Consider the following 22,351-nt stretch of genomic DNA (forward strand, 5'->3'; position numbering starts at 1 on the left):
TACAGACTAGGTTGTATTTCGTAGTTTGCTACAACTGTTGTGATAATAATAAAGTAGATATGTGTATACAACCTTGACTAAACAGTTCCTTTTATCATTGGGCAATAATTGTATTTTCGCTGTGTTGCAACTAACCAGCGATCCGTGATCTTGGGGAGATAAGCCTGCCATTCCGCCCACGCCACCAAAATTGGACAATGGGGGTTTTGTAATTTGCTTGTGTTTCCAGTCTGTTTGGATCCCTTCTGGTGTGCTAGAGGTGTGGGGCTGGTTGATGGTTTAGAAATTGATATTCATTTCTGGAACTCTGGTGCCCCGGAAGTTGATTTGTCACAACAATGCCAGACACCTCTGAAGCTCTACTGCCAAATATTGTTTTGTGACTCTTTAGAGTTCCCTCTCAATTTCCTATCCCACTTAACGCCATGGCTTGTTGACTTGTGTGAAAATGGCAGGGGAGAACCCTGAGATGTTGCCCCAGGGTTAGATGTGGCCGTGCACATATAGTGGGGGTTGAGATCCTGTGCTGGGCTAAAAGGTTTCCACTTGATGGCCTGGCGTGGGGCAAGGGGGGCGGGAGGTTGTCCTGGAAATGTGTGTCCACGAGTAGTTGATGGACAGTTTACGTCTGTAGTGGAGAAAGTTGCCACCCAGAGGTAGGTAAAAGCGTGAGCCTATTAGTCCGTCTGCTGCAAGGGTCGAGAGCTGGGGAGATGAGATCGAGTAGTCTCGTGGCCACGGAGTGGCAAGACAACTCGTGCAACGGCGGCATTTAGGCCACGGAGTGACAAGACAACTCGTGCAACGGCGGCATTTTGAGATGCACTGAATTACACGTGGGACGGAGGTCGCCTGGGTGCGGAGTCTTCTGCCCAGCATTAACATCAAGCGTGTGCCTGCGGGGAGCGAGGAGACTGCGGCTCCTGTGCCCATCCAATAGAAGCGCAGCAGGTATGTAGCTGGCATCCTGTTGCTCCATCCCGAGTGTGCCAAGCTTCCCTAAAGGGGTTTAAATCTTCTGGCTACGCCCCTATTCTCCTCTAACCAATCCACAGCTTCGAACACTGAGAGGGTGCGGTCTCCCCAGCTAGTAAACTAAAGAACTACAGGAAACTGACAAGGAGGAAGGAAGAAAGGGTCTGTGTGCGTGTGCTGGAGCCCGCGATTCTGAGCAAAATACAGGAGGGCTACCGAGAGACAGCAGGCAGTAAAGAAGAGGCGCTGGCGCTGCCTTGCTATTTACAGAGTCACCGAGGCTTTACCGCGTACCGTAGAAGCACCCAGGCAGCACTGATTGGGCACATGCAGGTACTGAAGCTCGAATGAGTACAGGAGAGCCACTGGAGCAGTCCACCAGAGGCACGGGAGATGAACTGAGTACACGAGAGGCACCGGGCTACTGGACTGATTATTAATGACTGAGACTGTATGGAGTACAGGAGTGGGACTGAGGCTGCGATGAATACAGATGTGTCGCTAAGGGAGCAAGGAGTACACGAGAGGCATTGATGCTGCGGCGAGTACTAACGAGGCACAGAGGATGACATGAGTATGGAAGAGGCTGTTATGAAAGAATCAGCTGCGGGCTGCAGTGAGTACGCGAGAATCGTTGAGCTCGTGAAAGGAAGCGCCGAGAGATCGCAGAGCACAGGAGAGGCACTCGGTACAGCAGAAGCGCACGGACTGTAGTGCACACATGACAATAATTGAGCGGGTCAGGAGAGGTGCCGAGGCTGCACTTAGTACAGAAGGGGCACTGGCACTTCAATGTGTACACGAGAAGCTTGAAGCACGTCCGCGAATTTATCACCGAGGCTGCAGAAGACAAACGGGGGCAGCAGCTGCTGGACCGAGAGCAGAAAGGGCATCGTGCAGAGGATGCACGAGCAGAGGAGATGTAGGCTGCAGCCTGGCACCAAGTAAGTAACAGACCTCGGCTAAGGCCGCTGAAAAGTGTGTTGCACCCAAGGCAGAGAGACGTGTCTGACATTCCCAGTCCACCGGTTCGAATCCATTCCCAGCAGGTTTGTGCAGGCGTGTGTTACCGGTCCCAAGTTGGCATGGTTGGGTGCCTTTATCTTATGCGGTGGTAAACATGCATTACTGGTGATAGTTCCATCGAAACATGCACTGAGCTTGGTCTTGTCCTATCAATTATGAAGTAAAAAGGACCCGTTTATGTTAGTAAACATATATGTTAATGGTTTATGCTTGGTGTGCTTTTCGCTACCTTTACATCGCTCTGACGGGCTTTGAGGCCAGTTTCATGCTATATCAAACTGCAAAAATAAATAATCAACACTTTTGTAGTGCCGGGAACCTGCAAGGTGGGTAAGAAAAAATGACTGCAGAGGACAGTGTCATGTACACCCTTCGCATGGACGCCAAGAGTCAAGGCTTCCAGTGAAGAAGTGACCTCCACAAGGTGTCTGAGGCCTAAATGTCACGATTTATTGGGTGGTCGCTCTCAATTCGGGGAGTTCCTCCCTCTTACCCCCCCAAGCCCGGTGGCGCACAACAAAGTGCTTTGCAAATTCAACTTTAGTGAGGCCTCCAACCTATATAGTACCATTCAGCAAAGACCCTCTTTACCACCAATGGGCTAAGAGCCAGGTCGGTGTATAGTAAAAATATATATATATATTTAAGGTTTGACAAAGAATAATAGAACAGTCACCAAAACATCAGCCACCAATGATGTGGCACTATATAATAACACAATATCAAATTACTTGCACCAATTGACTGACATATTTCTAATGGACTTTCAGATACTACAACACAAAGGTCAAATTTAGAGATGGGCAGCCAATACACAGTGATTGCTTAGTTTGATACCATGCTCTTTTCTCCCAGCAACCCCCCACCCTCCAGGCATCAAGCAGATATGATCCCATTCGCGTGAAGGCAAGGCACAGGTAGTGGGAGTGGAATGGGAAAATCATTTTGGCTTTTATTTGAAAGGCAAGGTTTGGTAATGAACTCTCTGGGAAAATCGTTTTTCAACACACAAAGTGAAAGCAAGGCTTTGGAGTTCTGGTTTGAGAATAAATGGAAATACATGGGAAATTTCATTTTGCACCACTCACAAGAGAAATGTAATGCTTTGGGATTCTTGTTCGAAAGGAATGGAAACATTTGTTTTTTAACACACTCTACATTCATTTGAAAGGCAGAGTTTTAGGGTTACTTCTTTTTGGGGTTTAAGGACACCCCCTTCTGTACAGAAGTCATGGGTTCCAGAAAAATAGTCACCCAAGTACTTATTGTCTATACCTACTCCAACACACTCTAACACACTGGGCATGAACTTTGTTAGTTTCAAACTCTAACAACACTCATCCTGTGATTTCTCTATATGGGAATTAATTGGTTTAACTTTAATTAAATGTGCTAAGGGTCTACACAGTTTCACCACCTCCCCCACAATTTAAGGCAGGCAGTTCCAAACACAATTCAATTTAAATGGATAGGGTGGTTTTCTATGGGGGAATTAATTTGAGTTATATCTAATAAAAAGTGTGAAGGGTCTACCCAGTTTCAGCCGCCTACCCACTATGTGAGAAGGGAATTAATGCTGGCAGATTGGTATTTGGATTAATCTACTTACATTGGAGGCCTTGGCCATGGGTCATCCAGGGAAACAGCAGGGCTCCTCTGAGGACAGCACAGATCTGGTCAAAGGATTCATTCAAGGATAGCCCCCAGCGCCTAGTCCTCCTCTGGCTCCTCAAAAGGCAGGCCCAGTTAGCTTCTAGATTTCCCAGTCTCTCACTCCCATGCAAGATTTCAGGCCTTTCCAGGTAAACAGCTTTTCTCCTGCAAGGTTTACCCGGATGGACTTGGTAGCTCTCCTTGCCTCTCTGCTAGTTGTTCCTAGCAAGTGTCCAGAAGAAGACTACCTCCAGGAATAGAGTTGAAAAGTAAAATCAAGAGTCCCATGTCAGATTGAAAACTGATTTCTTGTCCCATGTCAGATTGAAAACTGATCTCTTAAAGGGCAGATGACACTCACAAATTATAATAAATCCCATAATATAGATTGGCTAGCTCTCTCACTTGCCTCCCACCAATACTGAGTATCCAGAGGAATTGGCAAGCTAGGCTAGAAGCACAACGTAATGATGTTCACGTGGCTTTACCGTCTGAGCACACTGGTTGCCCTCTCTCCCTGAATGATCTCATGGCTCAAAGCTGTCAGAAAAACCTAATAAACCTGGATGGTGTGATCGACTTGTCTGCTACAGCCAATATGTGCTCCAAGGCCATAACATTAGTGTCTACTGACCCCTCTGCTCCTACACACATGACATTCTTAATGCACACTGATGCTTGTCAAACTAATATCAACAGTACAGCGAAGAACCTTCACCCAGGTCTCACAGAGGTGCACTCCATACCCATTGCAGCCGTTGACTCTCTGCTCGCCTTGCCCTACTCAATACTCGCTCTCTAAGGCAACATGGAGCAGAGATTGAGGACTTTCTCACAGCCTCAAGTCCTGACTGCCTGGCAGTCACTGAGTCCTGGCTTAACAAAACAACCCCTTCGGAAGCTACCCTTGCAATTCCCGACAACTATCAAATCTTTCGGGCTGACCACAAAGTCAACCGGGGGAGGGGTAGCCCTATTGCTAAAACGTCAGCTACACTGTCACTCGGTGCCCCTTTAAGCACTGGATGACTGTGAGAGACTTATAGTAAAATTAAAACTCACTGACAACATGTTGATATCTATTGTTATCATTTATAGACCCCCCAGGGTTCTCCTTCTCTTTGAGGAACAGCTGATAAGCCTTTTGAACAAATTTACCAAGATCCACACCCCAGTTTTGGTGATGGGTGACTTTAACCATTAGGCTGAAACCCCATCACATACTGTCACCCTGTTGCTACTGGGTGCTCTTGACGCCATAGGGTTTCCACAATGGGTGAGTGGACCTACACATAATGGATGGCATATCATTGATTGGGTCATCTCGCATCATCTCACGGTTTCGAATCATTGTTAATCCCTGTATTTGGTCCCATCACCACCTGCTCATATTCTGTGTAAATATCCCGGTGCCAGCGGCAAGGATAGATTCCAATCCTAGATTAGTCATAAAACCTAAGAACTGGAAGAACATCACTCCTGCAAAACGGTCACCCTTGCTTAGATATAAGCTTGGCTCCCTGGATAACTACGAGAAGGCAGATGAATAAGCTTGTCACCTCACTGTTACCCTTGAGGGGGTCATTAACTACTTAGCACCTATGATAAATCATTGTGTAAAATTTTAAACACTGAAAAAGTCCTGGTTTAACGACACCGATCTCCACCTTAGACACCAGAAGTGGTCAGCTGAACATCACTTGTGTAAAAATCCCTAACCCACACCTCTCGCCACCTATAGTCTTTTGGTCAAACAGTTTAAGAAAGCTATTATACTCTAGGATTATACAAGCTAAATCCAGCTCGATAGAACTGTTTGCAATATTGAAGGAATTTAAAGGAAAGCCTTGCACCACAGCTGGACCAGTGAAGAACTCTGATTGGTGTCAGAAATCCACAACACCTTTGAAGATAAAGTATCTTCCCACCAAAGCTCCATTCAGAATACTCAAAACTTGCGTAACTTGGTGAGGGATTCCTTATCTGTCCCTCTTGAACCTACATTCCCCATAGTCCCTAACACATCTTCATTCCAATGTACACCCATACCGAGACTGCTATCTCCAAGATTGTTACTAGCATGAAACCCACCTCATGCCGGGGGGGTGTTTTCCCTTCTGAACTTTTTATTGGATGTATTGATGTGCTATGTCCTTGGGTGACTAAGCTATTTAACAACTCGTTTGCCGAGGGGTGTGTGCCGCTCTTCCTTGAGGAGGCATGGATCACCCTGCTCTTGAAGAAAGACAACCTTGATACTCTCTCTGCCGAAAACGATCACCCATAACCAATGTCCCGTTTCCCCTCAAAATTCTGGACAAGGTTGCCTAATTACAATTCCAGAGTTTTATTAAAAAGAACAATATTCTTGCAATACATCAGTCAGGCTTCATAGCCAGGCATGGCACTGAGACTGCCATGTTGGACCTTAAAGCAAAACCTGTTGAATATTGTTTATCACGGCCAACCAGCACTCTTAATGCTCCTTGATTTATCAGCTGCATTTCATCTGGTGGATTATCCTCTATTGGTCGACAGACTGTAATCCTTAATAGGCTACTCTAGCTTGGCTTCAGAATGGGTTGCCTCATTTCTTGGCCCTCGTAATGCTATAGTGACCATCGGTGAGGCCTGTACTAGCTCAGCACCTATTTATCGGCCTCTTTGTTCAACATCTATATCATTCCCCTCCTGAGACTTCTAGACGGCCTGGGTGTCTTGTACACTAGACACGCTGATGACACTCAGGTCGTCATGAAACTGTCAGGTCTGTACTCCCAGGACCTACTGAACCTTAACACTATCTATTCCGTTATACATGATTGGATGGCAATTCATTCTTTGGCCCTCAACATTAAAAAGACTGAACTAATGATTGTAGCCTCTGATCCCAAACTTAAAAACTTACCGTTGGAATAGAACAGCTTTACTATCTTGAATACTGTTATCCACGTGGTCAAGAAGGTGAAGACCCTCGGTGTCACACTGGACGCCGAGCTGACCATGAATCAGCATGTCTCCCAGATTCAGTCCTCTTTTGGTCTTATCAATAAACTGCTCTGCAATATCCAGTTGTGCGTGTCACACAATAATGTGTCCATCCTGGCCTCTGCCCCTGTCAATTCCCGCCTAGACTACTGTAACAGTCTCTTGACCGGATGCTCCCAGTCCAAACTATCTGCACTACAGATCGCTCAGAATGGAGCTGTTCGTGCCATTTCTGACTTATTTAAACAGACTCACTTAACAGCTTCCAGGCGAGAACTTCATTGGTTTCCCATAAAGAATAGAGTCACACATAAGATTCTTACACTCACTCACAAGTGCGTACTCGATCTATTTCCAAAATACCTCACTGACTGCCTAAAGCCCTATTTACCTTCACGCACCCTCAGATCCAAGGATCAACTCAGACATGTGCAGCCTAGGTTTAGGCTGGTAAAAGCCGGAGGTTGCAGTTTCAACATACTTGGGCCCACTGCCTGGAATGCCCTCATGAACGTCCTCAGTACCACAGGAATGGCAACCGAGTTTAAGAAAAGGCTTAAGACCTACCTCTTCAACCTCCATCCTGCTTGACTCTACAGCTTTGTTAAAATTATCTGACTGATCGGTTGCTAATTCACTCCTCTACTTGTCACCCATGTCTGTCTTGTTTGTCTCTATGTGAGCTCTGAGGCCTTTGGGCATGAAGCGCGTTATGCAAATTAAAATAAATAAATAAATGTACGCCCACCGCCTGATGATAGGACAAGGAGTTTGGAGGTGTGGATGATGGAGGCTGAGGGAGGAGAAAAATTCATCATCCCAAAATAACAGGTGGGTTTACCTTTTCAGTGTTCTTAAAATCTCACAGCATGACAGCTACCTTAATTTTTCAGATAACTGTAGGCATATATATATTTTTAAGTTCTTTATTTTATGGCGAGTCGTAAAATAGTAATCTTATTTCGGCACGGCCTTCCTGGGAGAAGCAACCGTTTTTATTTGCTCTCGAGCCAAAATAGTTAAAAATCAGACACTTCAAGATTCAAACCGTAACTTCACAGTCTATCAAAACACCAACTTTTCATTTCCTCGGAATTATGAGAAGGCCGGAATCATAATTTTCTTCATAACTCAAATTGTATACATCACACAGCATTCGTATTTACATGGTACCAATGGGCTTCTTATCCCCTTTAATATGAGTCCAGGATGAGCTCACTGGGACATATGAGTCCAGGATGAGCACACTGGGACACACGATTCTCTTTTAATCATAGAAAAGGTGGCCCAATGTTAATCTATAGCAAGGCATGACATAGGAGTTCATGGTTTCATATGTAGCCACCACCTTTTTTTAAAGTTTCATTTCTCTCCTGTGACCTGACACGAACATCTGTTTATCAGCTGGGCCTGTTCCTACATAGTGTTTGAAGATCCATTAGGGGCTCTGAAGGCCATTTATTAAAGTCGAGTCAGCCTTAAAAAAGGCCATTTCTGTTAGCCACTTAAGTGACTGTTAATGCATAGTTACGGGGGAAGCCTGACCTTAAAGGTCATTTCTGCTGGCCGTCTTATCTACCCCTCCACAATTCCTATCTAATTCTTTATATTTCTTTTGCATTTAACTGAAACCGAGCCCTTTTTTCTCCTAGAGGACCTCTGCCAAAGGCCTAAAGGTCGCAGTTTAATTTCAGTGGAAAGGTACAAGCTGCATTCATGCTTCTTAAAGTACAGTTTTTAAATCGACAAGATCTGTTTACAGGTAACATTTAGTATTGCATCTGGGCATGTTGTTTACAATACAATCTTTCTTTGCATACTGTTTGAACAGATATATGTTCACCTTTGGTATTATTCACACATTGGCTCCACTTACATAGAAACCAGTGTTCATGTTTACACAAAATGAAATAGGCCTTTCCCTTTAAATGTTGTCATTTTATATGATGAAATTAAGTCTTTTTATTATGAACAAATGCAAAATGCGTAGCTTCACTTTGGATTTCTGGATCACTGTCTTGTGCTGTATAGAAGTCAATATCAAATGCTATATGTCTCTTTAAGTTAAGCTCTCGGGTAGATTCCCTTTCACTTGAGCACCTGCCCATTTTAGTAGAGTTGAAATAGACCAATTTCTTTTCATTTCACTAGGCCTTAAGTCGGAAATCACTGTTTTGTGGCGGCTTTTATATTTCAATGGGACTCTATTAGCCATCTTCACTCTCACAATAGGGTCCTAGCGTGGCCTCTCAGTCTCTGTCACTTTGGGGCTGTATTTGCACCTCTCATCGCTGTAGTTCTGCTTGATCAAAATGTGCAGCTCATACTGGGCAAATTGCTTCATTTCCCTGGGGTCAGTGGCAGCTGGTGAACTTTTCAACAGGGGTGCTTAAATGTTTGGGCCGAATATGCAATATCAATCAAGCGCATTAAGGTAGCCTGAACCATGAAAGAGGGGTTTCTTTCTGAGAAAGTTATTAAAATAATAGGTTACAATTGTACATTTTACAGCAATTTCTCTGGAAAATTGGATTTAAAAAGCCTTACAGTTTGCACTCAGTTTTGGATGGTAGCACATGAAAAACCTCAATAGGTGCAAGTCACTGTGCAGAGGAGCATTTTCCAGTGAACTTCCATGATGCCTTTACCCTCAACATATACCAGTATACAAATAATTTTCATGCTTGCTGTGCCCATATATGTCCATGCATGCTGCACCAATATCTACCAGAATGACCATATATGAACTCCAAGCTGCTAAAAATGCCATTCCATGCATTTACTTTTGATGGCCAGTAAAGCAAATGCTATGACATTCTAAGAATACATAACAAAACCGGAGCCACCAATGTAGGTCAGTCTAGCCATGTAATAACACTCATCATGTTTGCTTTATATTTGATGGCCAGTAAAAAATGCCATGCCACATTATGAAAGTAAATGCAGACTGTCACTGCTATGTAGGCCAGTTTAGCCATGAAAGCATGCTTGTCATGTTTACTTTCCCCTTGATACCAAGTCAAAAATGTCATGCCACATAAAGAAAATATGTGCAGACCTGTACTAATAATGTAGGCCACTCTAGCCACATAAAAACACTTATCATTTTTACTTTAACCTTGATGCACAGTAAAGCATATTTACAGTGCTCAAAGGTTAAAGCAAAAAAGAATGCCATGCCCACTGCATCCCCCGACCATACATTTAGTGATCCTGTCCCCCTTCACACATGCCCTCAGACAATGCTTTCATTCGAGAATTCATCGTTCAAACGATTCCTTGCATGCTTGTTGATCTGCACTACATCCAGCATTACGAATGCCAGGTATGAGGCACTTCTCTTTTATGATCAGTACTGAGGTTGATGGCCACAGTGCAGCAGAAGGGCTGTTCCATGCTTATCAGCACTGCACCCAGCATACGAGGTTGGAGCCATGGTGGTCTTCTCTTTGCTGACCAGCTTTGCATCCATGATGGGACTTTCAGGATTGTGGGGGTACTGCTTTATAATCACTCAGTACAGAACTTGATGAGAGTGGAAGGCACACAGGCTGCTCGATGATGGTCAGTAGTTAGCTCGGGATGCAGAACAGGAGGCCTGCTTGCTGATTATCTGCACAGACTTTGGAAGGTATGAGGGCTGCCCCATGTTGATTAGTGCTGCACTTAGGATTGCAAGAGGGATCTAAGGTGGGCTGCTCCTTGCTCATCAGCATTGCATCCTGCTTGGGAATCGGAGGTCTGAGGGGCTACTCCTTTATGTCCACTTAATACTGGGCTTGATGTGCTTAATGGAAGGCACAGGGGCTGCTCCATGCTGACCAGCGCAGAGCTTGGGATGTAGAATGGGAGGAAGGAGCAGATGCGTAGACAGGGTAGGCACACCCAAAATCTCTACGGATGTCAATGTGGCAGGTGAGCAGCAAGGGTCGCTCTCTGGCTTCTTTGCATATGTCGGGAACCAATCAGGAAACTCTCCCTGCTTCCTGGTTCCTGTCTGTGTGGTGAGCTGCAGGCCTAGAGAGCAGCTGAGGAGGTGGAGTCATGCTGTGTCTGGAGGGAAACGGGTAAGGAAAAAAATGTGTGTGCGTGTTTGTGCGAGGATTGTATGTATGTATGAATGTATGCATGCTGTGAAGAACTCATGTGACAACAGTAAAGACAGACTGATCACAGTTCAAGCGTGTTTATTAAACTATATGCAGGTTGGAAAAACTCCTAATCTAAATCTAAGATGGGAGCAAGTGTCGACCATCAAATGAAAATAAGTTAGTCCTAGTGACGTTGTGTCAAAATAAAAAGGGCCTATACTATGAAACCTATTGCCAAACCTTACAACGAATACAAAAAGGGGTGTGGGATGGTTTTCAGGAATAGAAAGAAGTGTCCACAAATAATATGTCAGAATGCAATAGATTGGATCTCCCTTCCCCACGTTTTGAACACGGGTTAAGATGGTATCTTGGAGCACAGCACAGTTCTCAAGCTATCTCCAGTAGGAGACGACAGTTCCGATTTCCACCTCTCAAATGCCTCGACAGTCAAGTCTCTTTTCAACAAAAGTCGCTTGCCTTTGGGGGTCAGAAAAATAACAAACACTAAGTTCCCTTTCACGGTTTCTTTGAGATGATGGATTCACCCCGGGGTCCGTCTCTTCTGGGCGCAGACCCTTCTTTACTTTCATCTCCCTTCTCTGGATTCACTATGGTTTTTCCTTTGCTCACAAATCTTAATGTCTTTTCAAAGTGTTCCAGTGGACGTCCCTCGGCCGGGTTCACGCTTGTCAACACACTGTTTCCTGGGACTTTAGACTTGCCCCCTTCTCATCAGCTTCACTCGGTCGAGTTCACTCTTGCCAACTTTACATTTGCTTGCATTTGCAGGATTCAATTCCCTTGCTTTCTCATATGGCGTGATTCTTTTCCCTCGCTTTCACACTGGTGTAGATCAAAGTCTTTCGATTGTACTTGGATTTTACTAGACCTCCTGTATGACCACTTTGACCTCTTTCGGTGACTTTCTGGTACCCGTAGTTTCGCTCTCATGGGGATCGACCAGTCTCTTGAGTTAGCACCCGCGTGGTGCCTGTTTTCCCTCTTCAGCTGGTCTGCCCTTTACACATTTTACAGTTCTTTACACAGATCATTAAACTTGGTTCAAGCTTGCCACTTTGCGCTTCTCATTCAAAACAGACCGGTTCTTATCGGTTCTCCCCTCGACTCACCGGCTGTGGGGAACCGCTTTGCTTTCAACTTCACTGAAGTCAAGGCCGGTACCACGGTCATGGGAGCTTCCCTCTCTCCTGCTTATCGGGTTAGGCTTGCCCCGTGTACTGTTGACATCTGCTGCATGACTCTTGAGCTATTGTTTGTGGTATTATACTCTCTTCCACGAAGGGTCAGTGGGTTTGGGATGAAAAGGGCAAGGTATCTTCTCTCCTCGCCACCCTCTTGATTCCTGCCACCTTTCTCCTTCTCTTGAACTGCCACGCCGGGTTAGCCGCCTCGTTGTGCTGTCTGTCTTGATCGCCTTGATCTTACTGTGCTCTTTTGATCCACCTTTTATCCCTGTTGTGAATGGAAAGGGCAGTCAGGTGTGTGTGATTCTGATCAATTGCCTGACTTTGCCTGACCCTTGTGTTGGGACATGTCAGGTAAACGGCTCTGGTGTTAGCCAGTTCTCTGGTATGTCAAGTGAAAGTGTTTGTGTTGCACAGGGGGGGGTGTGGGGGGGTGCAGTGGTTTGAATGTCCTACGTGGTAGGATGGGGAAAAAGTGTTGAAGGAAGGGGGATATGCGTCTCACCCATCGGTGTCCCACTCCCTGAACACCAACATTTAGGTGATCTTCCCTCACCCCTCACTGGTCCATCCCCAGGAACTGGATCCAATAGCGAAGGCTGTTTCCTGGCCACCTGGATGACAGATCCCCAGGGTCTAGCTAGGGAGGCACCTTCAGGTTTCTCACAATGCATGAATGCATGCATGCATGCGAGGGGGTGTCTGTATAAGTGCACTTATCTATGTTTGTACATGAGGGAGTGTTTGTGTAAGTGCACATGTATGAATGCATGCAGTGAGAATGGTGTGCATGACTGTGAGTGCCCGTGTAAATGGGAATGCAGTGTGAATGTTCTGGGTCAGCATGTGAATGACAGAGAGGGTGTATGGGAGCGTGACTGGTGGGTGAATGTGTGTGTGGAAGGCTAGGATTCATGGGGGCAATGGAGAATTAACATTTTCTGACAGAGGCATTGAAATGTTTTACCAGTATTAGTATTTTTGGGTAAAGGAAATCCAACTTGATGAGTGTTATTAGGCAGAGGAGGGGTTGGGATGGGGGGGGATTCTGGATATTTTCATACTGTGGCATATTATTTTTTAATGACATTAGGGGGCACATACAACATGATGGTGTTCCTATATGCGAGAGGTGGATTTGTTTGGCCAGCACAGAAATGTTTTCTTACTGTGGCATGGCTTTTTATATTGCCATTAAGGCAGAGCCAACAGGAGTGTGTTCTTAAGTGGGGATACTGACTTTTGCTGGCAGAGCCATCATGAACATGTTTTGTTATTGTATTATTACTGACTTTGTGGGTAAAGCAAACATGAGTAACTTGCATTTATAGGTGCCGCAGCATGGACAATGTATGGGCACAATCAGCATGACCTTTCCTTACACTGGCAGAGTACTGGCATATTGTGGGCAAAGGTTATGAACGTGAGCTTAAAAATGTTCCTGTGCATTGTTGGTGACTGGGATTTTTTCATATCTTACCCTACTAAACCGATTGTAAACTCTGTGACTTTTTGCCTAAATTGCCACAGAAAATGTAATGTAAAATGCACTATTTTAACCCATTATTTAAAACAAATCTGGGGGGAGGGGGACAAAGGGGAACTTGCAAAATGAAGGCAGGCCAGAGACTAGCGCGACATATCTGCCCGGGTAAGCAAGAGGGGTTGCTACCCGGTCCCTCAGCGCCATGCATACATGTAGGAGCGGGAGGCCGGGGTGTTGCCCCCTGATGCTTAACACTTGCGTTGGGGTTGTCCCCTACAGGAGGCATGGGAAGCATCGGGGTGCTCCTTGGTGCTCAGCGCCATGCATGCCCAGTGGTGGCAGGCGGGGGTGTTGCCCCTGATGCTTAACACTGCATGCCTGAAGGAATGGGCTGCATTGGGTTGCCCCCTACAGGAGGTGGGGAGTAGGGGGTGCCCTTTGCTGTTCAGCACCGTGCATGCCCGGTGGTGGCAGGCGGGGGTGTTGCCCCTGATGCTTAACACTGCATGCCTGAAGGAATGGGCTGCATTGGGTTGCCCCTACAGGAGGTGGGGAGCAGGCGGTGCCCTTTGCTGTTCAGCACCGTGCATGCCCGGAGGTGCCAGGCGGGGCGTTGCCCCTGATGTTTAACACTGTGCATGCCTGAGGGAATGGGCTGCATTGGGTTGCCCCCTACAGGAGGTGGGTAAACAGGGGGTGCCCTTTGCTGTTCAGCACCGTGCATGCCCGTAGGTGGCAGTCGGGGGTGTTGCCCCTGATGTTTAACACTGTGTATGCCTGAAGGAAAGGGCTGCATTGGGGTTGCCACCTACAGGAGGTGGAGAGCAGGCGGTGCCCTTTGCTGTTCAGCACCGTGCATGCCCGGAGGTGCCAGGCGGGGCGTTGCCCCTGATGTTTAACACTGTGCATGCCTGAGGGAATGGGCTGCATTGGGTTGCCCCCTACAGGAGGTGGGTAAACAGGGGGTGCCCTTTGCTGTTCAGCACCGTGCATGCCCGTAGGTGGCAGTCGGGGGTGTTGCCCCTGATGTTTAACACTGTGTATGCCTGAAGGAAAGGGCTGCATTGGGGTTGCCACCTACAGGAGGTGGGGAACAGGGGGTGCCCTTTGCTGTTCAGCACCGTGCATGCCCAGAGGTGCCAGGCGGGGCGTTGCCCCTGATGCTTAACACTGCATGCCTGAAGGAATGGGCTGCATTGGGTTGCCCCCTACAGGAGGTGGGGAGCAGGGGGTGCCCTTTGCTGTTCAGCACCGTGCATGCCCGGAGGTGCCAGGCGGGGCATTGCCCCTGATGCTTAACACTGCATGCCTGAAGGAATGGGCTGCATTGGGTTGCCCCTACAGGAGGTGGGGAGCAGGGGGTGCCCTTTGCTGTTCAGCACCGTGCATGCCCGGTGGTGGCAGCCGGGGGTGTTGCCCCTGATGTTTAACACTGCATGCCTGAAGGAATGGGCTGCATTGTGGTTTTCCCCCTACAGGAGGTGGGGAGCAGGGGGTGCCCTTTGCTGTTCAGCACCGTGCATGCCCGGTGGTGGCAGGCGGGGGTGTTGCCCCTAATGCTTAACACTGTGCATGCCTAGAGGAAGGAGTTGCGTTGGGGTTGTCCCCTACAGGAGGCATGGGAAGCATCGGGGTGCTCCTTGGTGGTCAGCGCCGTGCATGCCCGTAGGTGGCAGGCGGGGGTGTTGCCCCTGATGCTTAACACTGCATGCCTGGTGGAATGGGCTGCATTGTAGTTGCCCCTACAGGAGGTGTGGGAAGCAGAGGCTGGGGCCCTACAGTTCAGCACCGTGCATGGCCGTTGTTATGTAGTGGGAAGCAGGAGGGGCTGCTCCCTTGACGCTCGCCATAGCGCTTGGCTTCCTCGGGTTGCTATGGTTACCCCTCTTTGCTCCCCTTGCTCGGAGGCTGCTGGCTTAGCCTGCTCCGGGACTTAGTGTTGCGTGGGGCTCGGGCTCTAGGCAACGGGTCTGGCTGGGGACAGGGCGGCCGAGATAGACACAAGACCCGCTGCGATCCGTCCCTCTGAGACGAGCACGTACTCCATTGCAAACACACGTGTCTGTCCTCTTTCTCATTCCTAGCGTTGGGCCCTCATTTCGCTTTTGTTCTTTTTGTGTATTACAATTTCTCATCAGCTCCCCTTCTTGGTAGCCTTCTTTTATCTATTCCATTATTTTCCTTTCAATATTACTTTTCTTCTCTTTCCAACTTTTTTACTTTTCCTTCTTCCAGTTCTTTCTCTTTCGTTTTCATCAATTAGTTAGTCTTTCACTTTTTGCTGCTTTTGTCTTATGTCGGTTTCTTTCTCATACTTGTTTTTTTACTTGGAACATTGGTTTTGTATATACAAGGAAAGGGTCAAGTGATGATGCCAGAATTAAAGTACAGATGTTGGTACACACAATGCATATGGTGGGGGAGGAAAGCCTCGATGGATAGTAGTATGGGGGTATGGTTCTTATGTGAAGCATCATAGCCCAGGCTCCATTAATGTTGGTCAGGTTGGTCTGTGACAACTAAGCATGTGTTTTCCTCTGGAAGTTATATATATATATGTCAGGTCTGGTATTCGTCTGGTACCCCTTGGCTGGCCTGTACAACTTCTTGACTTACAGTGCCTCAGGTCTCCCAACGCCCTGTGCGAGATTTTTGGGTCTGCCCCCCCTACCCACGCCGCTCTGGTCCGCATGCGCATAGTAGGGCCAGAATAAAATGTCATGACACAATTAACAGCTGGACTGGCTGCATTAAAATGCGAGGCTAGCCAAGTAGTAATAACACATATCATGCTTGCTTTATCGTAGATGCCCAGAAACAAAATGTAATGCCACAGTAAGAAAGGGCTGGGCTGGCTGCCCCAAAATGCCAGTCTAGCCAAGTAACAACACATAGCATACTTGATTCAACACAGATGCCCAGAAAAGGTCATGCCACAATAAGAAAGGACTACACCAGCTACCCCAAAAGGCCAGTATAGCGACATAATAAAACCTCACATGCTTACTTCATGTTTTTCTACCCATAGGTCACCCTTCCCCTCACCTGCCAAAGTCGGCTCCTGCCCATCACATTCATTCAAACCATTCACTCTCGCACTCATACACCATTAACTTCTCTCTCTCTCTCTCTCTCTCTCTCTCTCTCTCTCTCTCTCTCTCTCTCTCCCCCCCTCTCTCCCTCTCTCTCTCCTCTCTCTCTCTCTCTCTCTCTCTCTCTCTCTCTCTCTCTCTCTCTCCCCCCCCTCTCTCTCTCCCTCTCTCTCTCCCTCCATGCGCTCCGACTACAGAAAGCGCCGGGCCGGGCTTGAGGGGCGACGCGGTGTGCCCTTATGTTTTGCACACCTATGCGGCACCACCACTCGATCCCTCTTTGACTTAAGATACACCAATACCCTGAGCATCTTTCAAATACTTGTCAAGTGCCACCTCCTACTTGAATAGACAATCGCCACCGCAACTACCTCCAATGACGTGTGTTCAAATGTAGGTTGCCGCCAGTGATGGGTATACACTATTCGTGTGAATAGTGGTAGATCCCACATGCGTGTGGCTAGAAATGTGCCTTAGGAATGCTTCACTATTCCCCTATTTTTTCAGTTTCTGACATTACAAGTTCATGAAAAGTAAACCTTCTGGGAGAACCTTCGTTGCAGTCATTTTAATAGATGCAGCGTTACCTCTAAACCAAAACTATTTGCATAGGAAGTGAAGAGAGGCAAGAGATGGGAGCTGAGAAGTGACACCAGCCTCTGGGCGTTTTTGTGGGTTTTTACCCACCCATTTACTGTCCTGGGTCATACGACCCCCGATTAACTTTTCTTCCAGCTAATGGCCCCTCCCTGCCCAAAACAACCCTGCCGCCCAGCCCCCCACCACCAAAGAAAGTGTCTGTGTGCCAGCTCTGTGCTTTTAAGGGGACACGTGTTGTTTCTGTGCAGTCTCCCGAAATGTAATCGCTTAATTGCAGCTGAAAACCAGCTCCTGGTGTAATAGTTGTCTTAAGCAAGTATGCTTTCAGCCACACGATGTATAAGCAATATGTGCCTCCTTGCACCTGTTCTTGAACTGAATTCTTGTTAAAAACGAGCATAAACAAAGCGAACAATTTGAACTCTTGTATAGGCTTTACTTATTTTCCAGGCACTTCCATGATATGCCCAGACACTAAGAGCATTTTGATTGCTTTTTCAATCTGATGTCCGGGAGCCCCATTATGGCAGTGCCTGGAAAATGCATGTGCCATATCGACACAAAAGCCACAAATGTTGCTTTTGCCAGTGGTTGCTTTGTTTGCAGCACTCCCCACTTGTGTGTTAAGCACTTTAATGATTGCTATCGCGTGCAGCCAGATGAACATGTTTGCTGTCCACTAGTCATGGCATGATGTTTATGGGAGCATTTGAGGCTGAACTTGGATTTGCTCATTCTTGTTTACCATGCCCTCATAAGTTCTTATTTATCCTTCGGTGTAACCTCTGTGCAGCGTTTCTGATCATCATGCTTAGCAAATGCATCAATACACATACACACGGTGCAAAGCAGCGGCATCAGCAAACGACCGCGCGCTACCTTGGCGGAGCCTAAAGGGGAAGGATGTGGTTGCCACTGTTTTGTTTTAAACCTTGTGCAAGGGCTACATTTAAGACAGGCGGAAAGTTGGGTAATGCTCGATTGCAAGTTCTGTTGTAAACGTGTTCTGCTCTAATTTATTTTTCTGAACATTTATAAAGATTCACTTTGCAACTCTCAGGGAGACTTGTATTGGCCGCAGTAGGTTCTGTTTAGGACCGAACTCGCAGTTGTGGCCCGACTCTTCCAGGGTTACACAACTGGCCCCTTCTTTGCGGCACTTGCCTTAAGCAGCAGGTGTGAGTGAGTGGCGGTCAACTAGCAGCAAGGAGAGCCATTCTCAACTGAATCTTGTGTAGTGTAGGCATATTTCTGGTGGTGCTTGTTCCCCTCGCATGCTCTTCCCTTTGAAAACTGATCTTAAACTTTGTCAAAAGCCGTCTCCTTTGATTAGAGGTTTCAGGCCACTATCTCCACTGAGAGGCCCTGCCAGTGGAGACTAAAATCTAATTAGAGCACACATTGTTGCCGATTTGTCAGACTTTTCTGTAGAAGCTGGTGCCAAGAGCGAGCAACGAATAGTTCAAAAGGTGTTGCTTCTTGTGATCTCCATGGTCCGGGACATTGAGCTTTGTGTTTGCAGCCGTTAGCCAGGACCCTGTACCCTGCTTGACTCACATATGGTAGCTGTGTCCCAGTAATCACGGCGTAAACTACATAGCAGATGAACCACATACTCTACAGCACAGCTGTTACCAAAGACAATGCATAGGAGTGTCTAGAATTAACTCTTTAATCACAGAGCAAATACAATGAAGAGTAAAGCGTGGTCTCTTGAAACAAAAACAGAAGTGCTTATTTCTAAGCTTCCCTGATTTTTGAACCCAAACGGGTTTACACAAAGGGGTGCCTATCACAGTCATCTGGAACACCAGGGCCTTTAGTGGTGGTCCTTTCCTGTAGGAGTTCTTGACAGTAGGCTGTTTTATACTGTTCTACATTCTAAAATCCCCCATAATTAGAGTCTATGAAGAGACTTTGCTGAGACCCCTCTGTCTTGGGTTTCCGATCGCCAGTGACTGTTAGGTATCCAAAATCACACAATTTTTTTATTCTTGGTCCTTTTCCTGCATTCCAAGCCAAACCACTCATGGTCGGTGTAGTGGTGTGAGCTTGCGGCAAAGCGTTCTGAAAGCCTATGGAGGATGTCTTGAGAACTCATGGTCCTGTGAGCTTCATCTGAGGAACCTGAGGCCATCCTCACCTCTACTCTCCCTGGATCCTCCTTTGAGGTGGCCAGGGAAAAACCATCATTCTTGGATCCTGACCCTGGGGGTGGAGATGCGAGGGAGGATCACCTGGGTGGCGCGACCTTGGGGAGTGGGGAGAGAATGTCTTTGGGTGAGACATGTCCCTTGTCAGAATAAACCCTACCTTTTCCCTGCCTTTGTAATAATGTGTCAGTCATTCCCTCTGTTTTACTCACAAAATATTCCACAGCCATTCTCCTTTAAGACTGGGATGAGGAGGAGGCGACTGGGAGTTATGCGTACTGCCATTCATTCACACCACTTTGGTACTGAGACGAGGAAGAGGACTGTAGAGGAGTACCAGTGCAACAGTCAGGCATGTCCAGCTAATACGCTTAATTGTGGTCAGGCAATTGAAGGCAAGGACTTGCACCTGCAACCACTGAGAACGCCCCAGTTGCATAAAAGGAGAGACCACCACAGGAAAAGAAAAAACCTGCCTGGAGGACAGGACGTGGGAGAGACGTGGAGCAGGCTGGAGAGGGCCTTGCAGGGAGTACACCGTGTGCAGCAGGAGGGTGAAGGAGACGCTGGGGCCCAAGCAGGTCATGAGAGGATCAAGTCACCTGCAGTACCCCTGGCCGTGTGTCCACAGCCGAGCTGTGGGACACTGAAGGCTCCTAAGCATCGCAGGGCGCCTGCAGCTTTCACAGGGAAGAGCGGAGCCACGTGGAAGAAACAGCAAGGTTCAAAGACGGTGAGTGCTGCTTTCCAGGCTCCTGAAAAGTAGAAGCGGAGTGAAAGGAAGCTGGAAAGAAGACAGAAGAGGCTAGGAGGAGTGCTCGCAATGGAAAACGGGGAACACTGAGACCAGGGTGCTCTAGGGGCTGCGAGTATGCATACATTAATGCCGAACTAAATTAAACCTATGACAAATGGTTTTGAAACCCAAACTGAGGGTTCTTGAACAACGAACAAGCTGCAAAGTCTAAAGAACACTTTTAAGAGTGCTGCCAGTACTATTGAACACCGAACTAAAGGAAAGATATGAAAAGCATATGAATACTTATGAACAAAGTGAAAGGCAAGTGATGATCACAAATGAATAATGGGAAAGCTAGATGGTGGAAAAAGGGTGAACACCACAGTGTGAGTTGTGTGGAAAACACGTTGTGGCAAAGCCAAGTGACTGCCAAGGAGAATCAAAGTGAATGTTTACCAATGACACAGGTTCCGAGAGAGAGAGAACCTGCGTTGGCAGAAAGCCTGAAGAATACGGACGTATAACAAAGTGCCAAGTGTTATCGGTTGCGTGACCTGTAATGGGTGGACCGTGTGGTCCGACAACTGTGCCTAGACGGAGAGACCCCTGCTTGGAAAGAACCAAAGAAAGCAAAGATAAAGAAGCTCAATTTTATAATGGATTGCTGAAGTGAATGAGAAGGAGATCAATCAGCGTGAACTGTTCAAAAGCCTGGATACTTACCAAGTTGAATTGGAACTGGTTTTGAAAGCCAAGAGATTTGAACTGCTTGTAAGTTTTGAAGCTGAAAAGCTGACTTCTTGGGGAAGTCGAGATTTTGTGAACTATGTTGTCCTTTTGGTGAAGGGAACCCTGAGGCCTTTTTGGAACTTTGTTGAACTTGGGGAAGATGGAAAGTAAGCCAGCAGCTGGAAGGAGCTCAGAACTTTATTGGAACACTGTTTCTTTTGTTGCTGACATCCCTACACTTTGTTTAGCTTTACTAGTGATGTCAAGTGTAGGTTTTGGACACAGACATACTTTTAAGTTGATCTTATTGACACAGACTATCCTTAGTTTCTTTAGGTAGGGAAATCCCACCTCATCATACGGCAAGCTAGGCCTTACTCCACCCTGACATTTAAGAAAATAAATCATTTTATTTAGAAAATGGAATCGGTTGTCTGTATCTTACTTCATGATGCCTTCACATTCAGCTAATCTTCTTAGAGGACTGGGACCACCAAGTTTGCCTTTTCTCTGTCTTCCATCACATTTGTGATGGAGTTTGATTGTTTTTGGATCCCCTGATGGTGTCTAGAGGCTGGAATACTGAGCCGTTGACGGGCATTCTGGGGAACATAGTAGGGCTAGAGTGTTCCCTGATCCATTTGCAGCGACTGTACGGAGCCTTCAGGACATTGGTTGATGTACACATCCAGAATATGGCGCTGCAGGGCAAATGCCCAGTTTTAAGATGGTGGTGCGGCACCACAGTGCTCCAAGTCTGGACCATGATGACAGGCCTGTGGTCAGTATGAATGCAGGTCAGACTGGTGTATATGGGAAACGTTAATCGCTCACACCCAAGTATGACTATGAGCCTGAAATCTGGGTGCCATGTATTGGGGAGGTGGTCTGATGGGTGCTGGTACACAAGCCAGAGAATCCAGCATGCATTCTGCAGCATGTTTTCCATTGCAATCAGGGGTGGTCTCACCAGGTAGCGTCTCCACTGCTGCGTTCCAACGTTTCCTTCATTTTGATGCGGTGATCCCACTAGGCAGGGCTTCTACCAGACTCTCACCTGCCTATGGGGTAATCCATGCTGGCCTCTGACACTGGTCTTCAGAACGCCCAAATGGACTCTCTCTAGGAAAGGATCTGCCTGTGAGGCTATTGGCCACAACATGAGCAGGTTGTCAGAAACAGGTCATGGCTCTTAGCAGTAGACTCTCAGTTCACTGGGTGATCTCTTGTCCAATCATGTAGTCAAGCAGCCGTAGATCCCAGAAGGTCCCCACTGGGACCTTTATGAGTGATCTGCTAAGCCTTACTCTGTAAGGTTGTGCACACACATCCAAAGTACTCTCTATGCACATCTATCTTTACCAGTTCAGATTTTTCATCATTAATAAATAGTTGGGCGATGGGGTGGGGTCATCACAGGCTGGATCACATGGGTGCATTCCTTCTAATTCATAGTCTTTGGGGTGGGCACACAAGGTGAGTGCATCCTCATTCAAACTTGGAGGCAAACCACACAAAGACATTTTGTAATGAATAAGTAGGTGGATTCGGCCGAGAAGCCCCAGAGTTACCACACTGCAATATACATCATAGTTGGTTCCTGGGGGACAC

General features: G+C 47.0%; 1 protein-coding gene across 1 annotated transcript in view; it reads left to right on the top strand.

The window, feature by feature from the left end:
• The first annotated feature begins 1,121 nt into the window (after positions 1–1,121).
• The window catches only part of AKNA (AT-hook transcription factor), a 442,732-nt gene continuing 421,502 nt past the window's right edge, over positions 1,122–22,351 (top strand). Inside the window, exon 1 of the mRNA XM_069609684.1 lies at positions 1,122–1,919. The gene's annotated coding sequence lies outside the window, so the exon portion shown is untranslated. The remainder of the gene's footprint in view (positions 1,920–22,351) is intronic.

The sequence above is a fragment of the Ambystoma mexicanum genome, chromosome 8, assembly GCF_040938575.1.
Source record: "Ambystoma mexicanum isolate Mex_15411 chromosome 8, UKY_AmexF1_1, whole genome shotgun sequence".
Lineage (NCBI taxonomy): Eukaryota > Metazoa > Chordata > Amphibia > Caudata > Ambystomatidae > Ambystoma > Ambystoma mexicanum.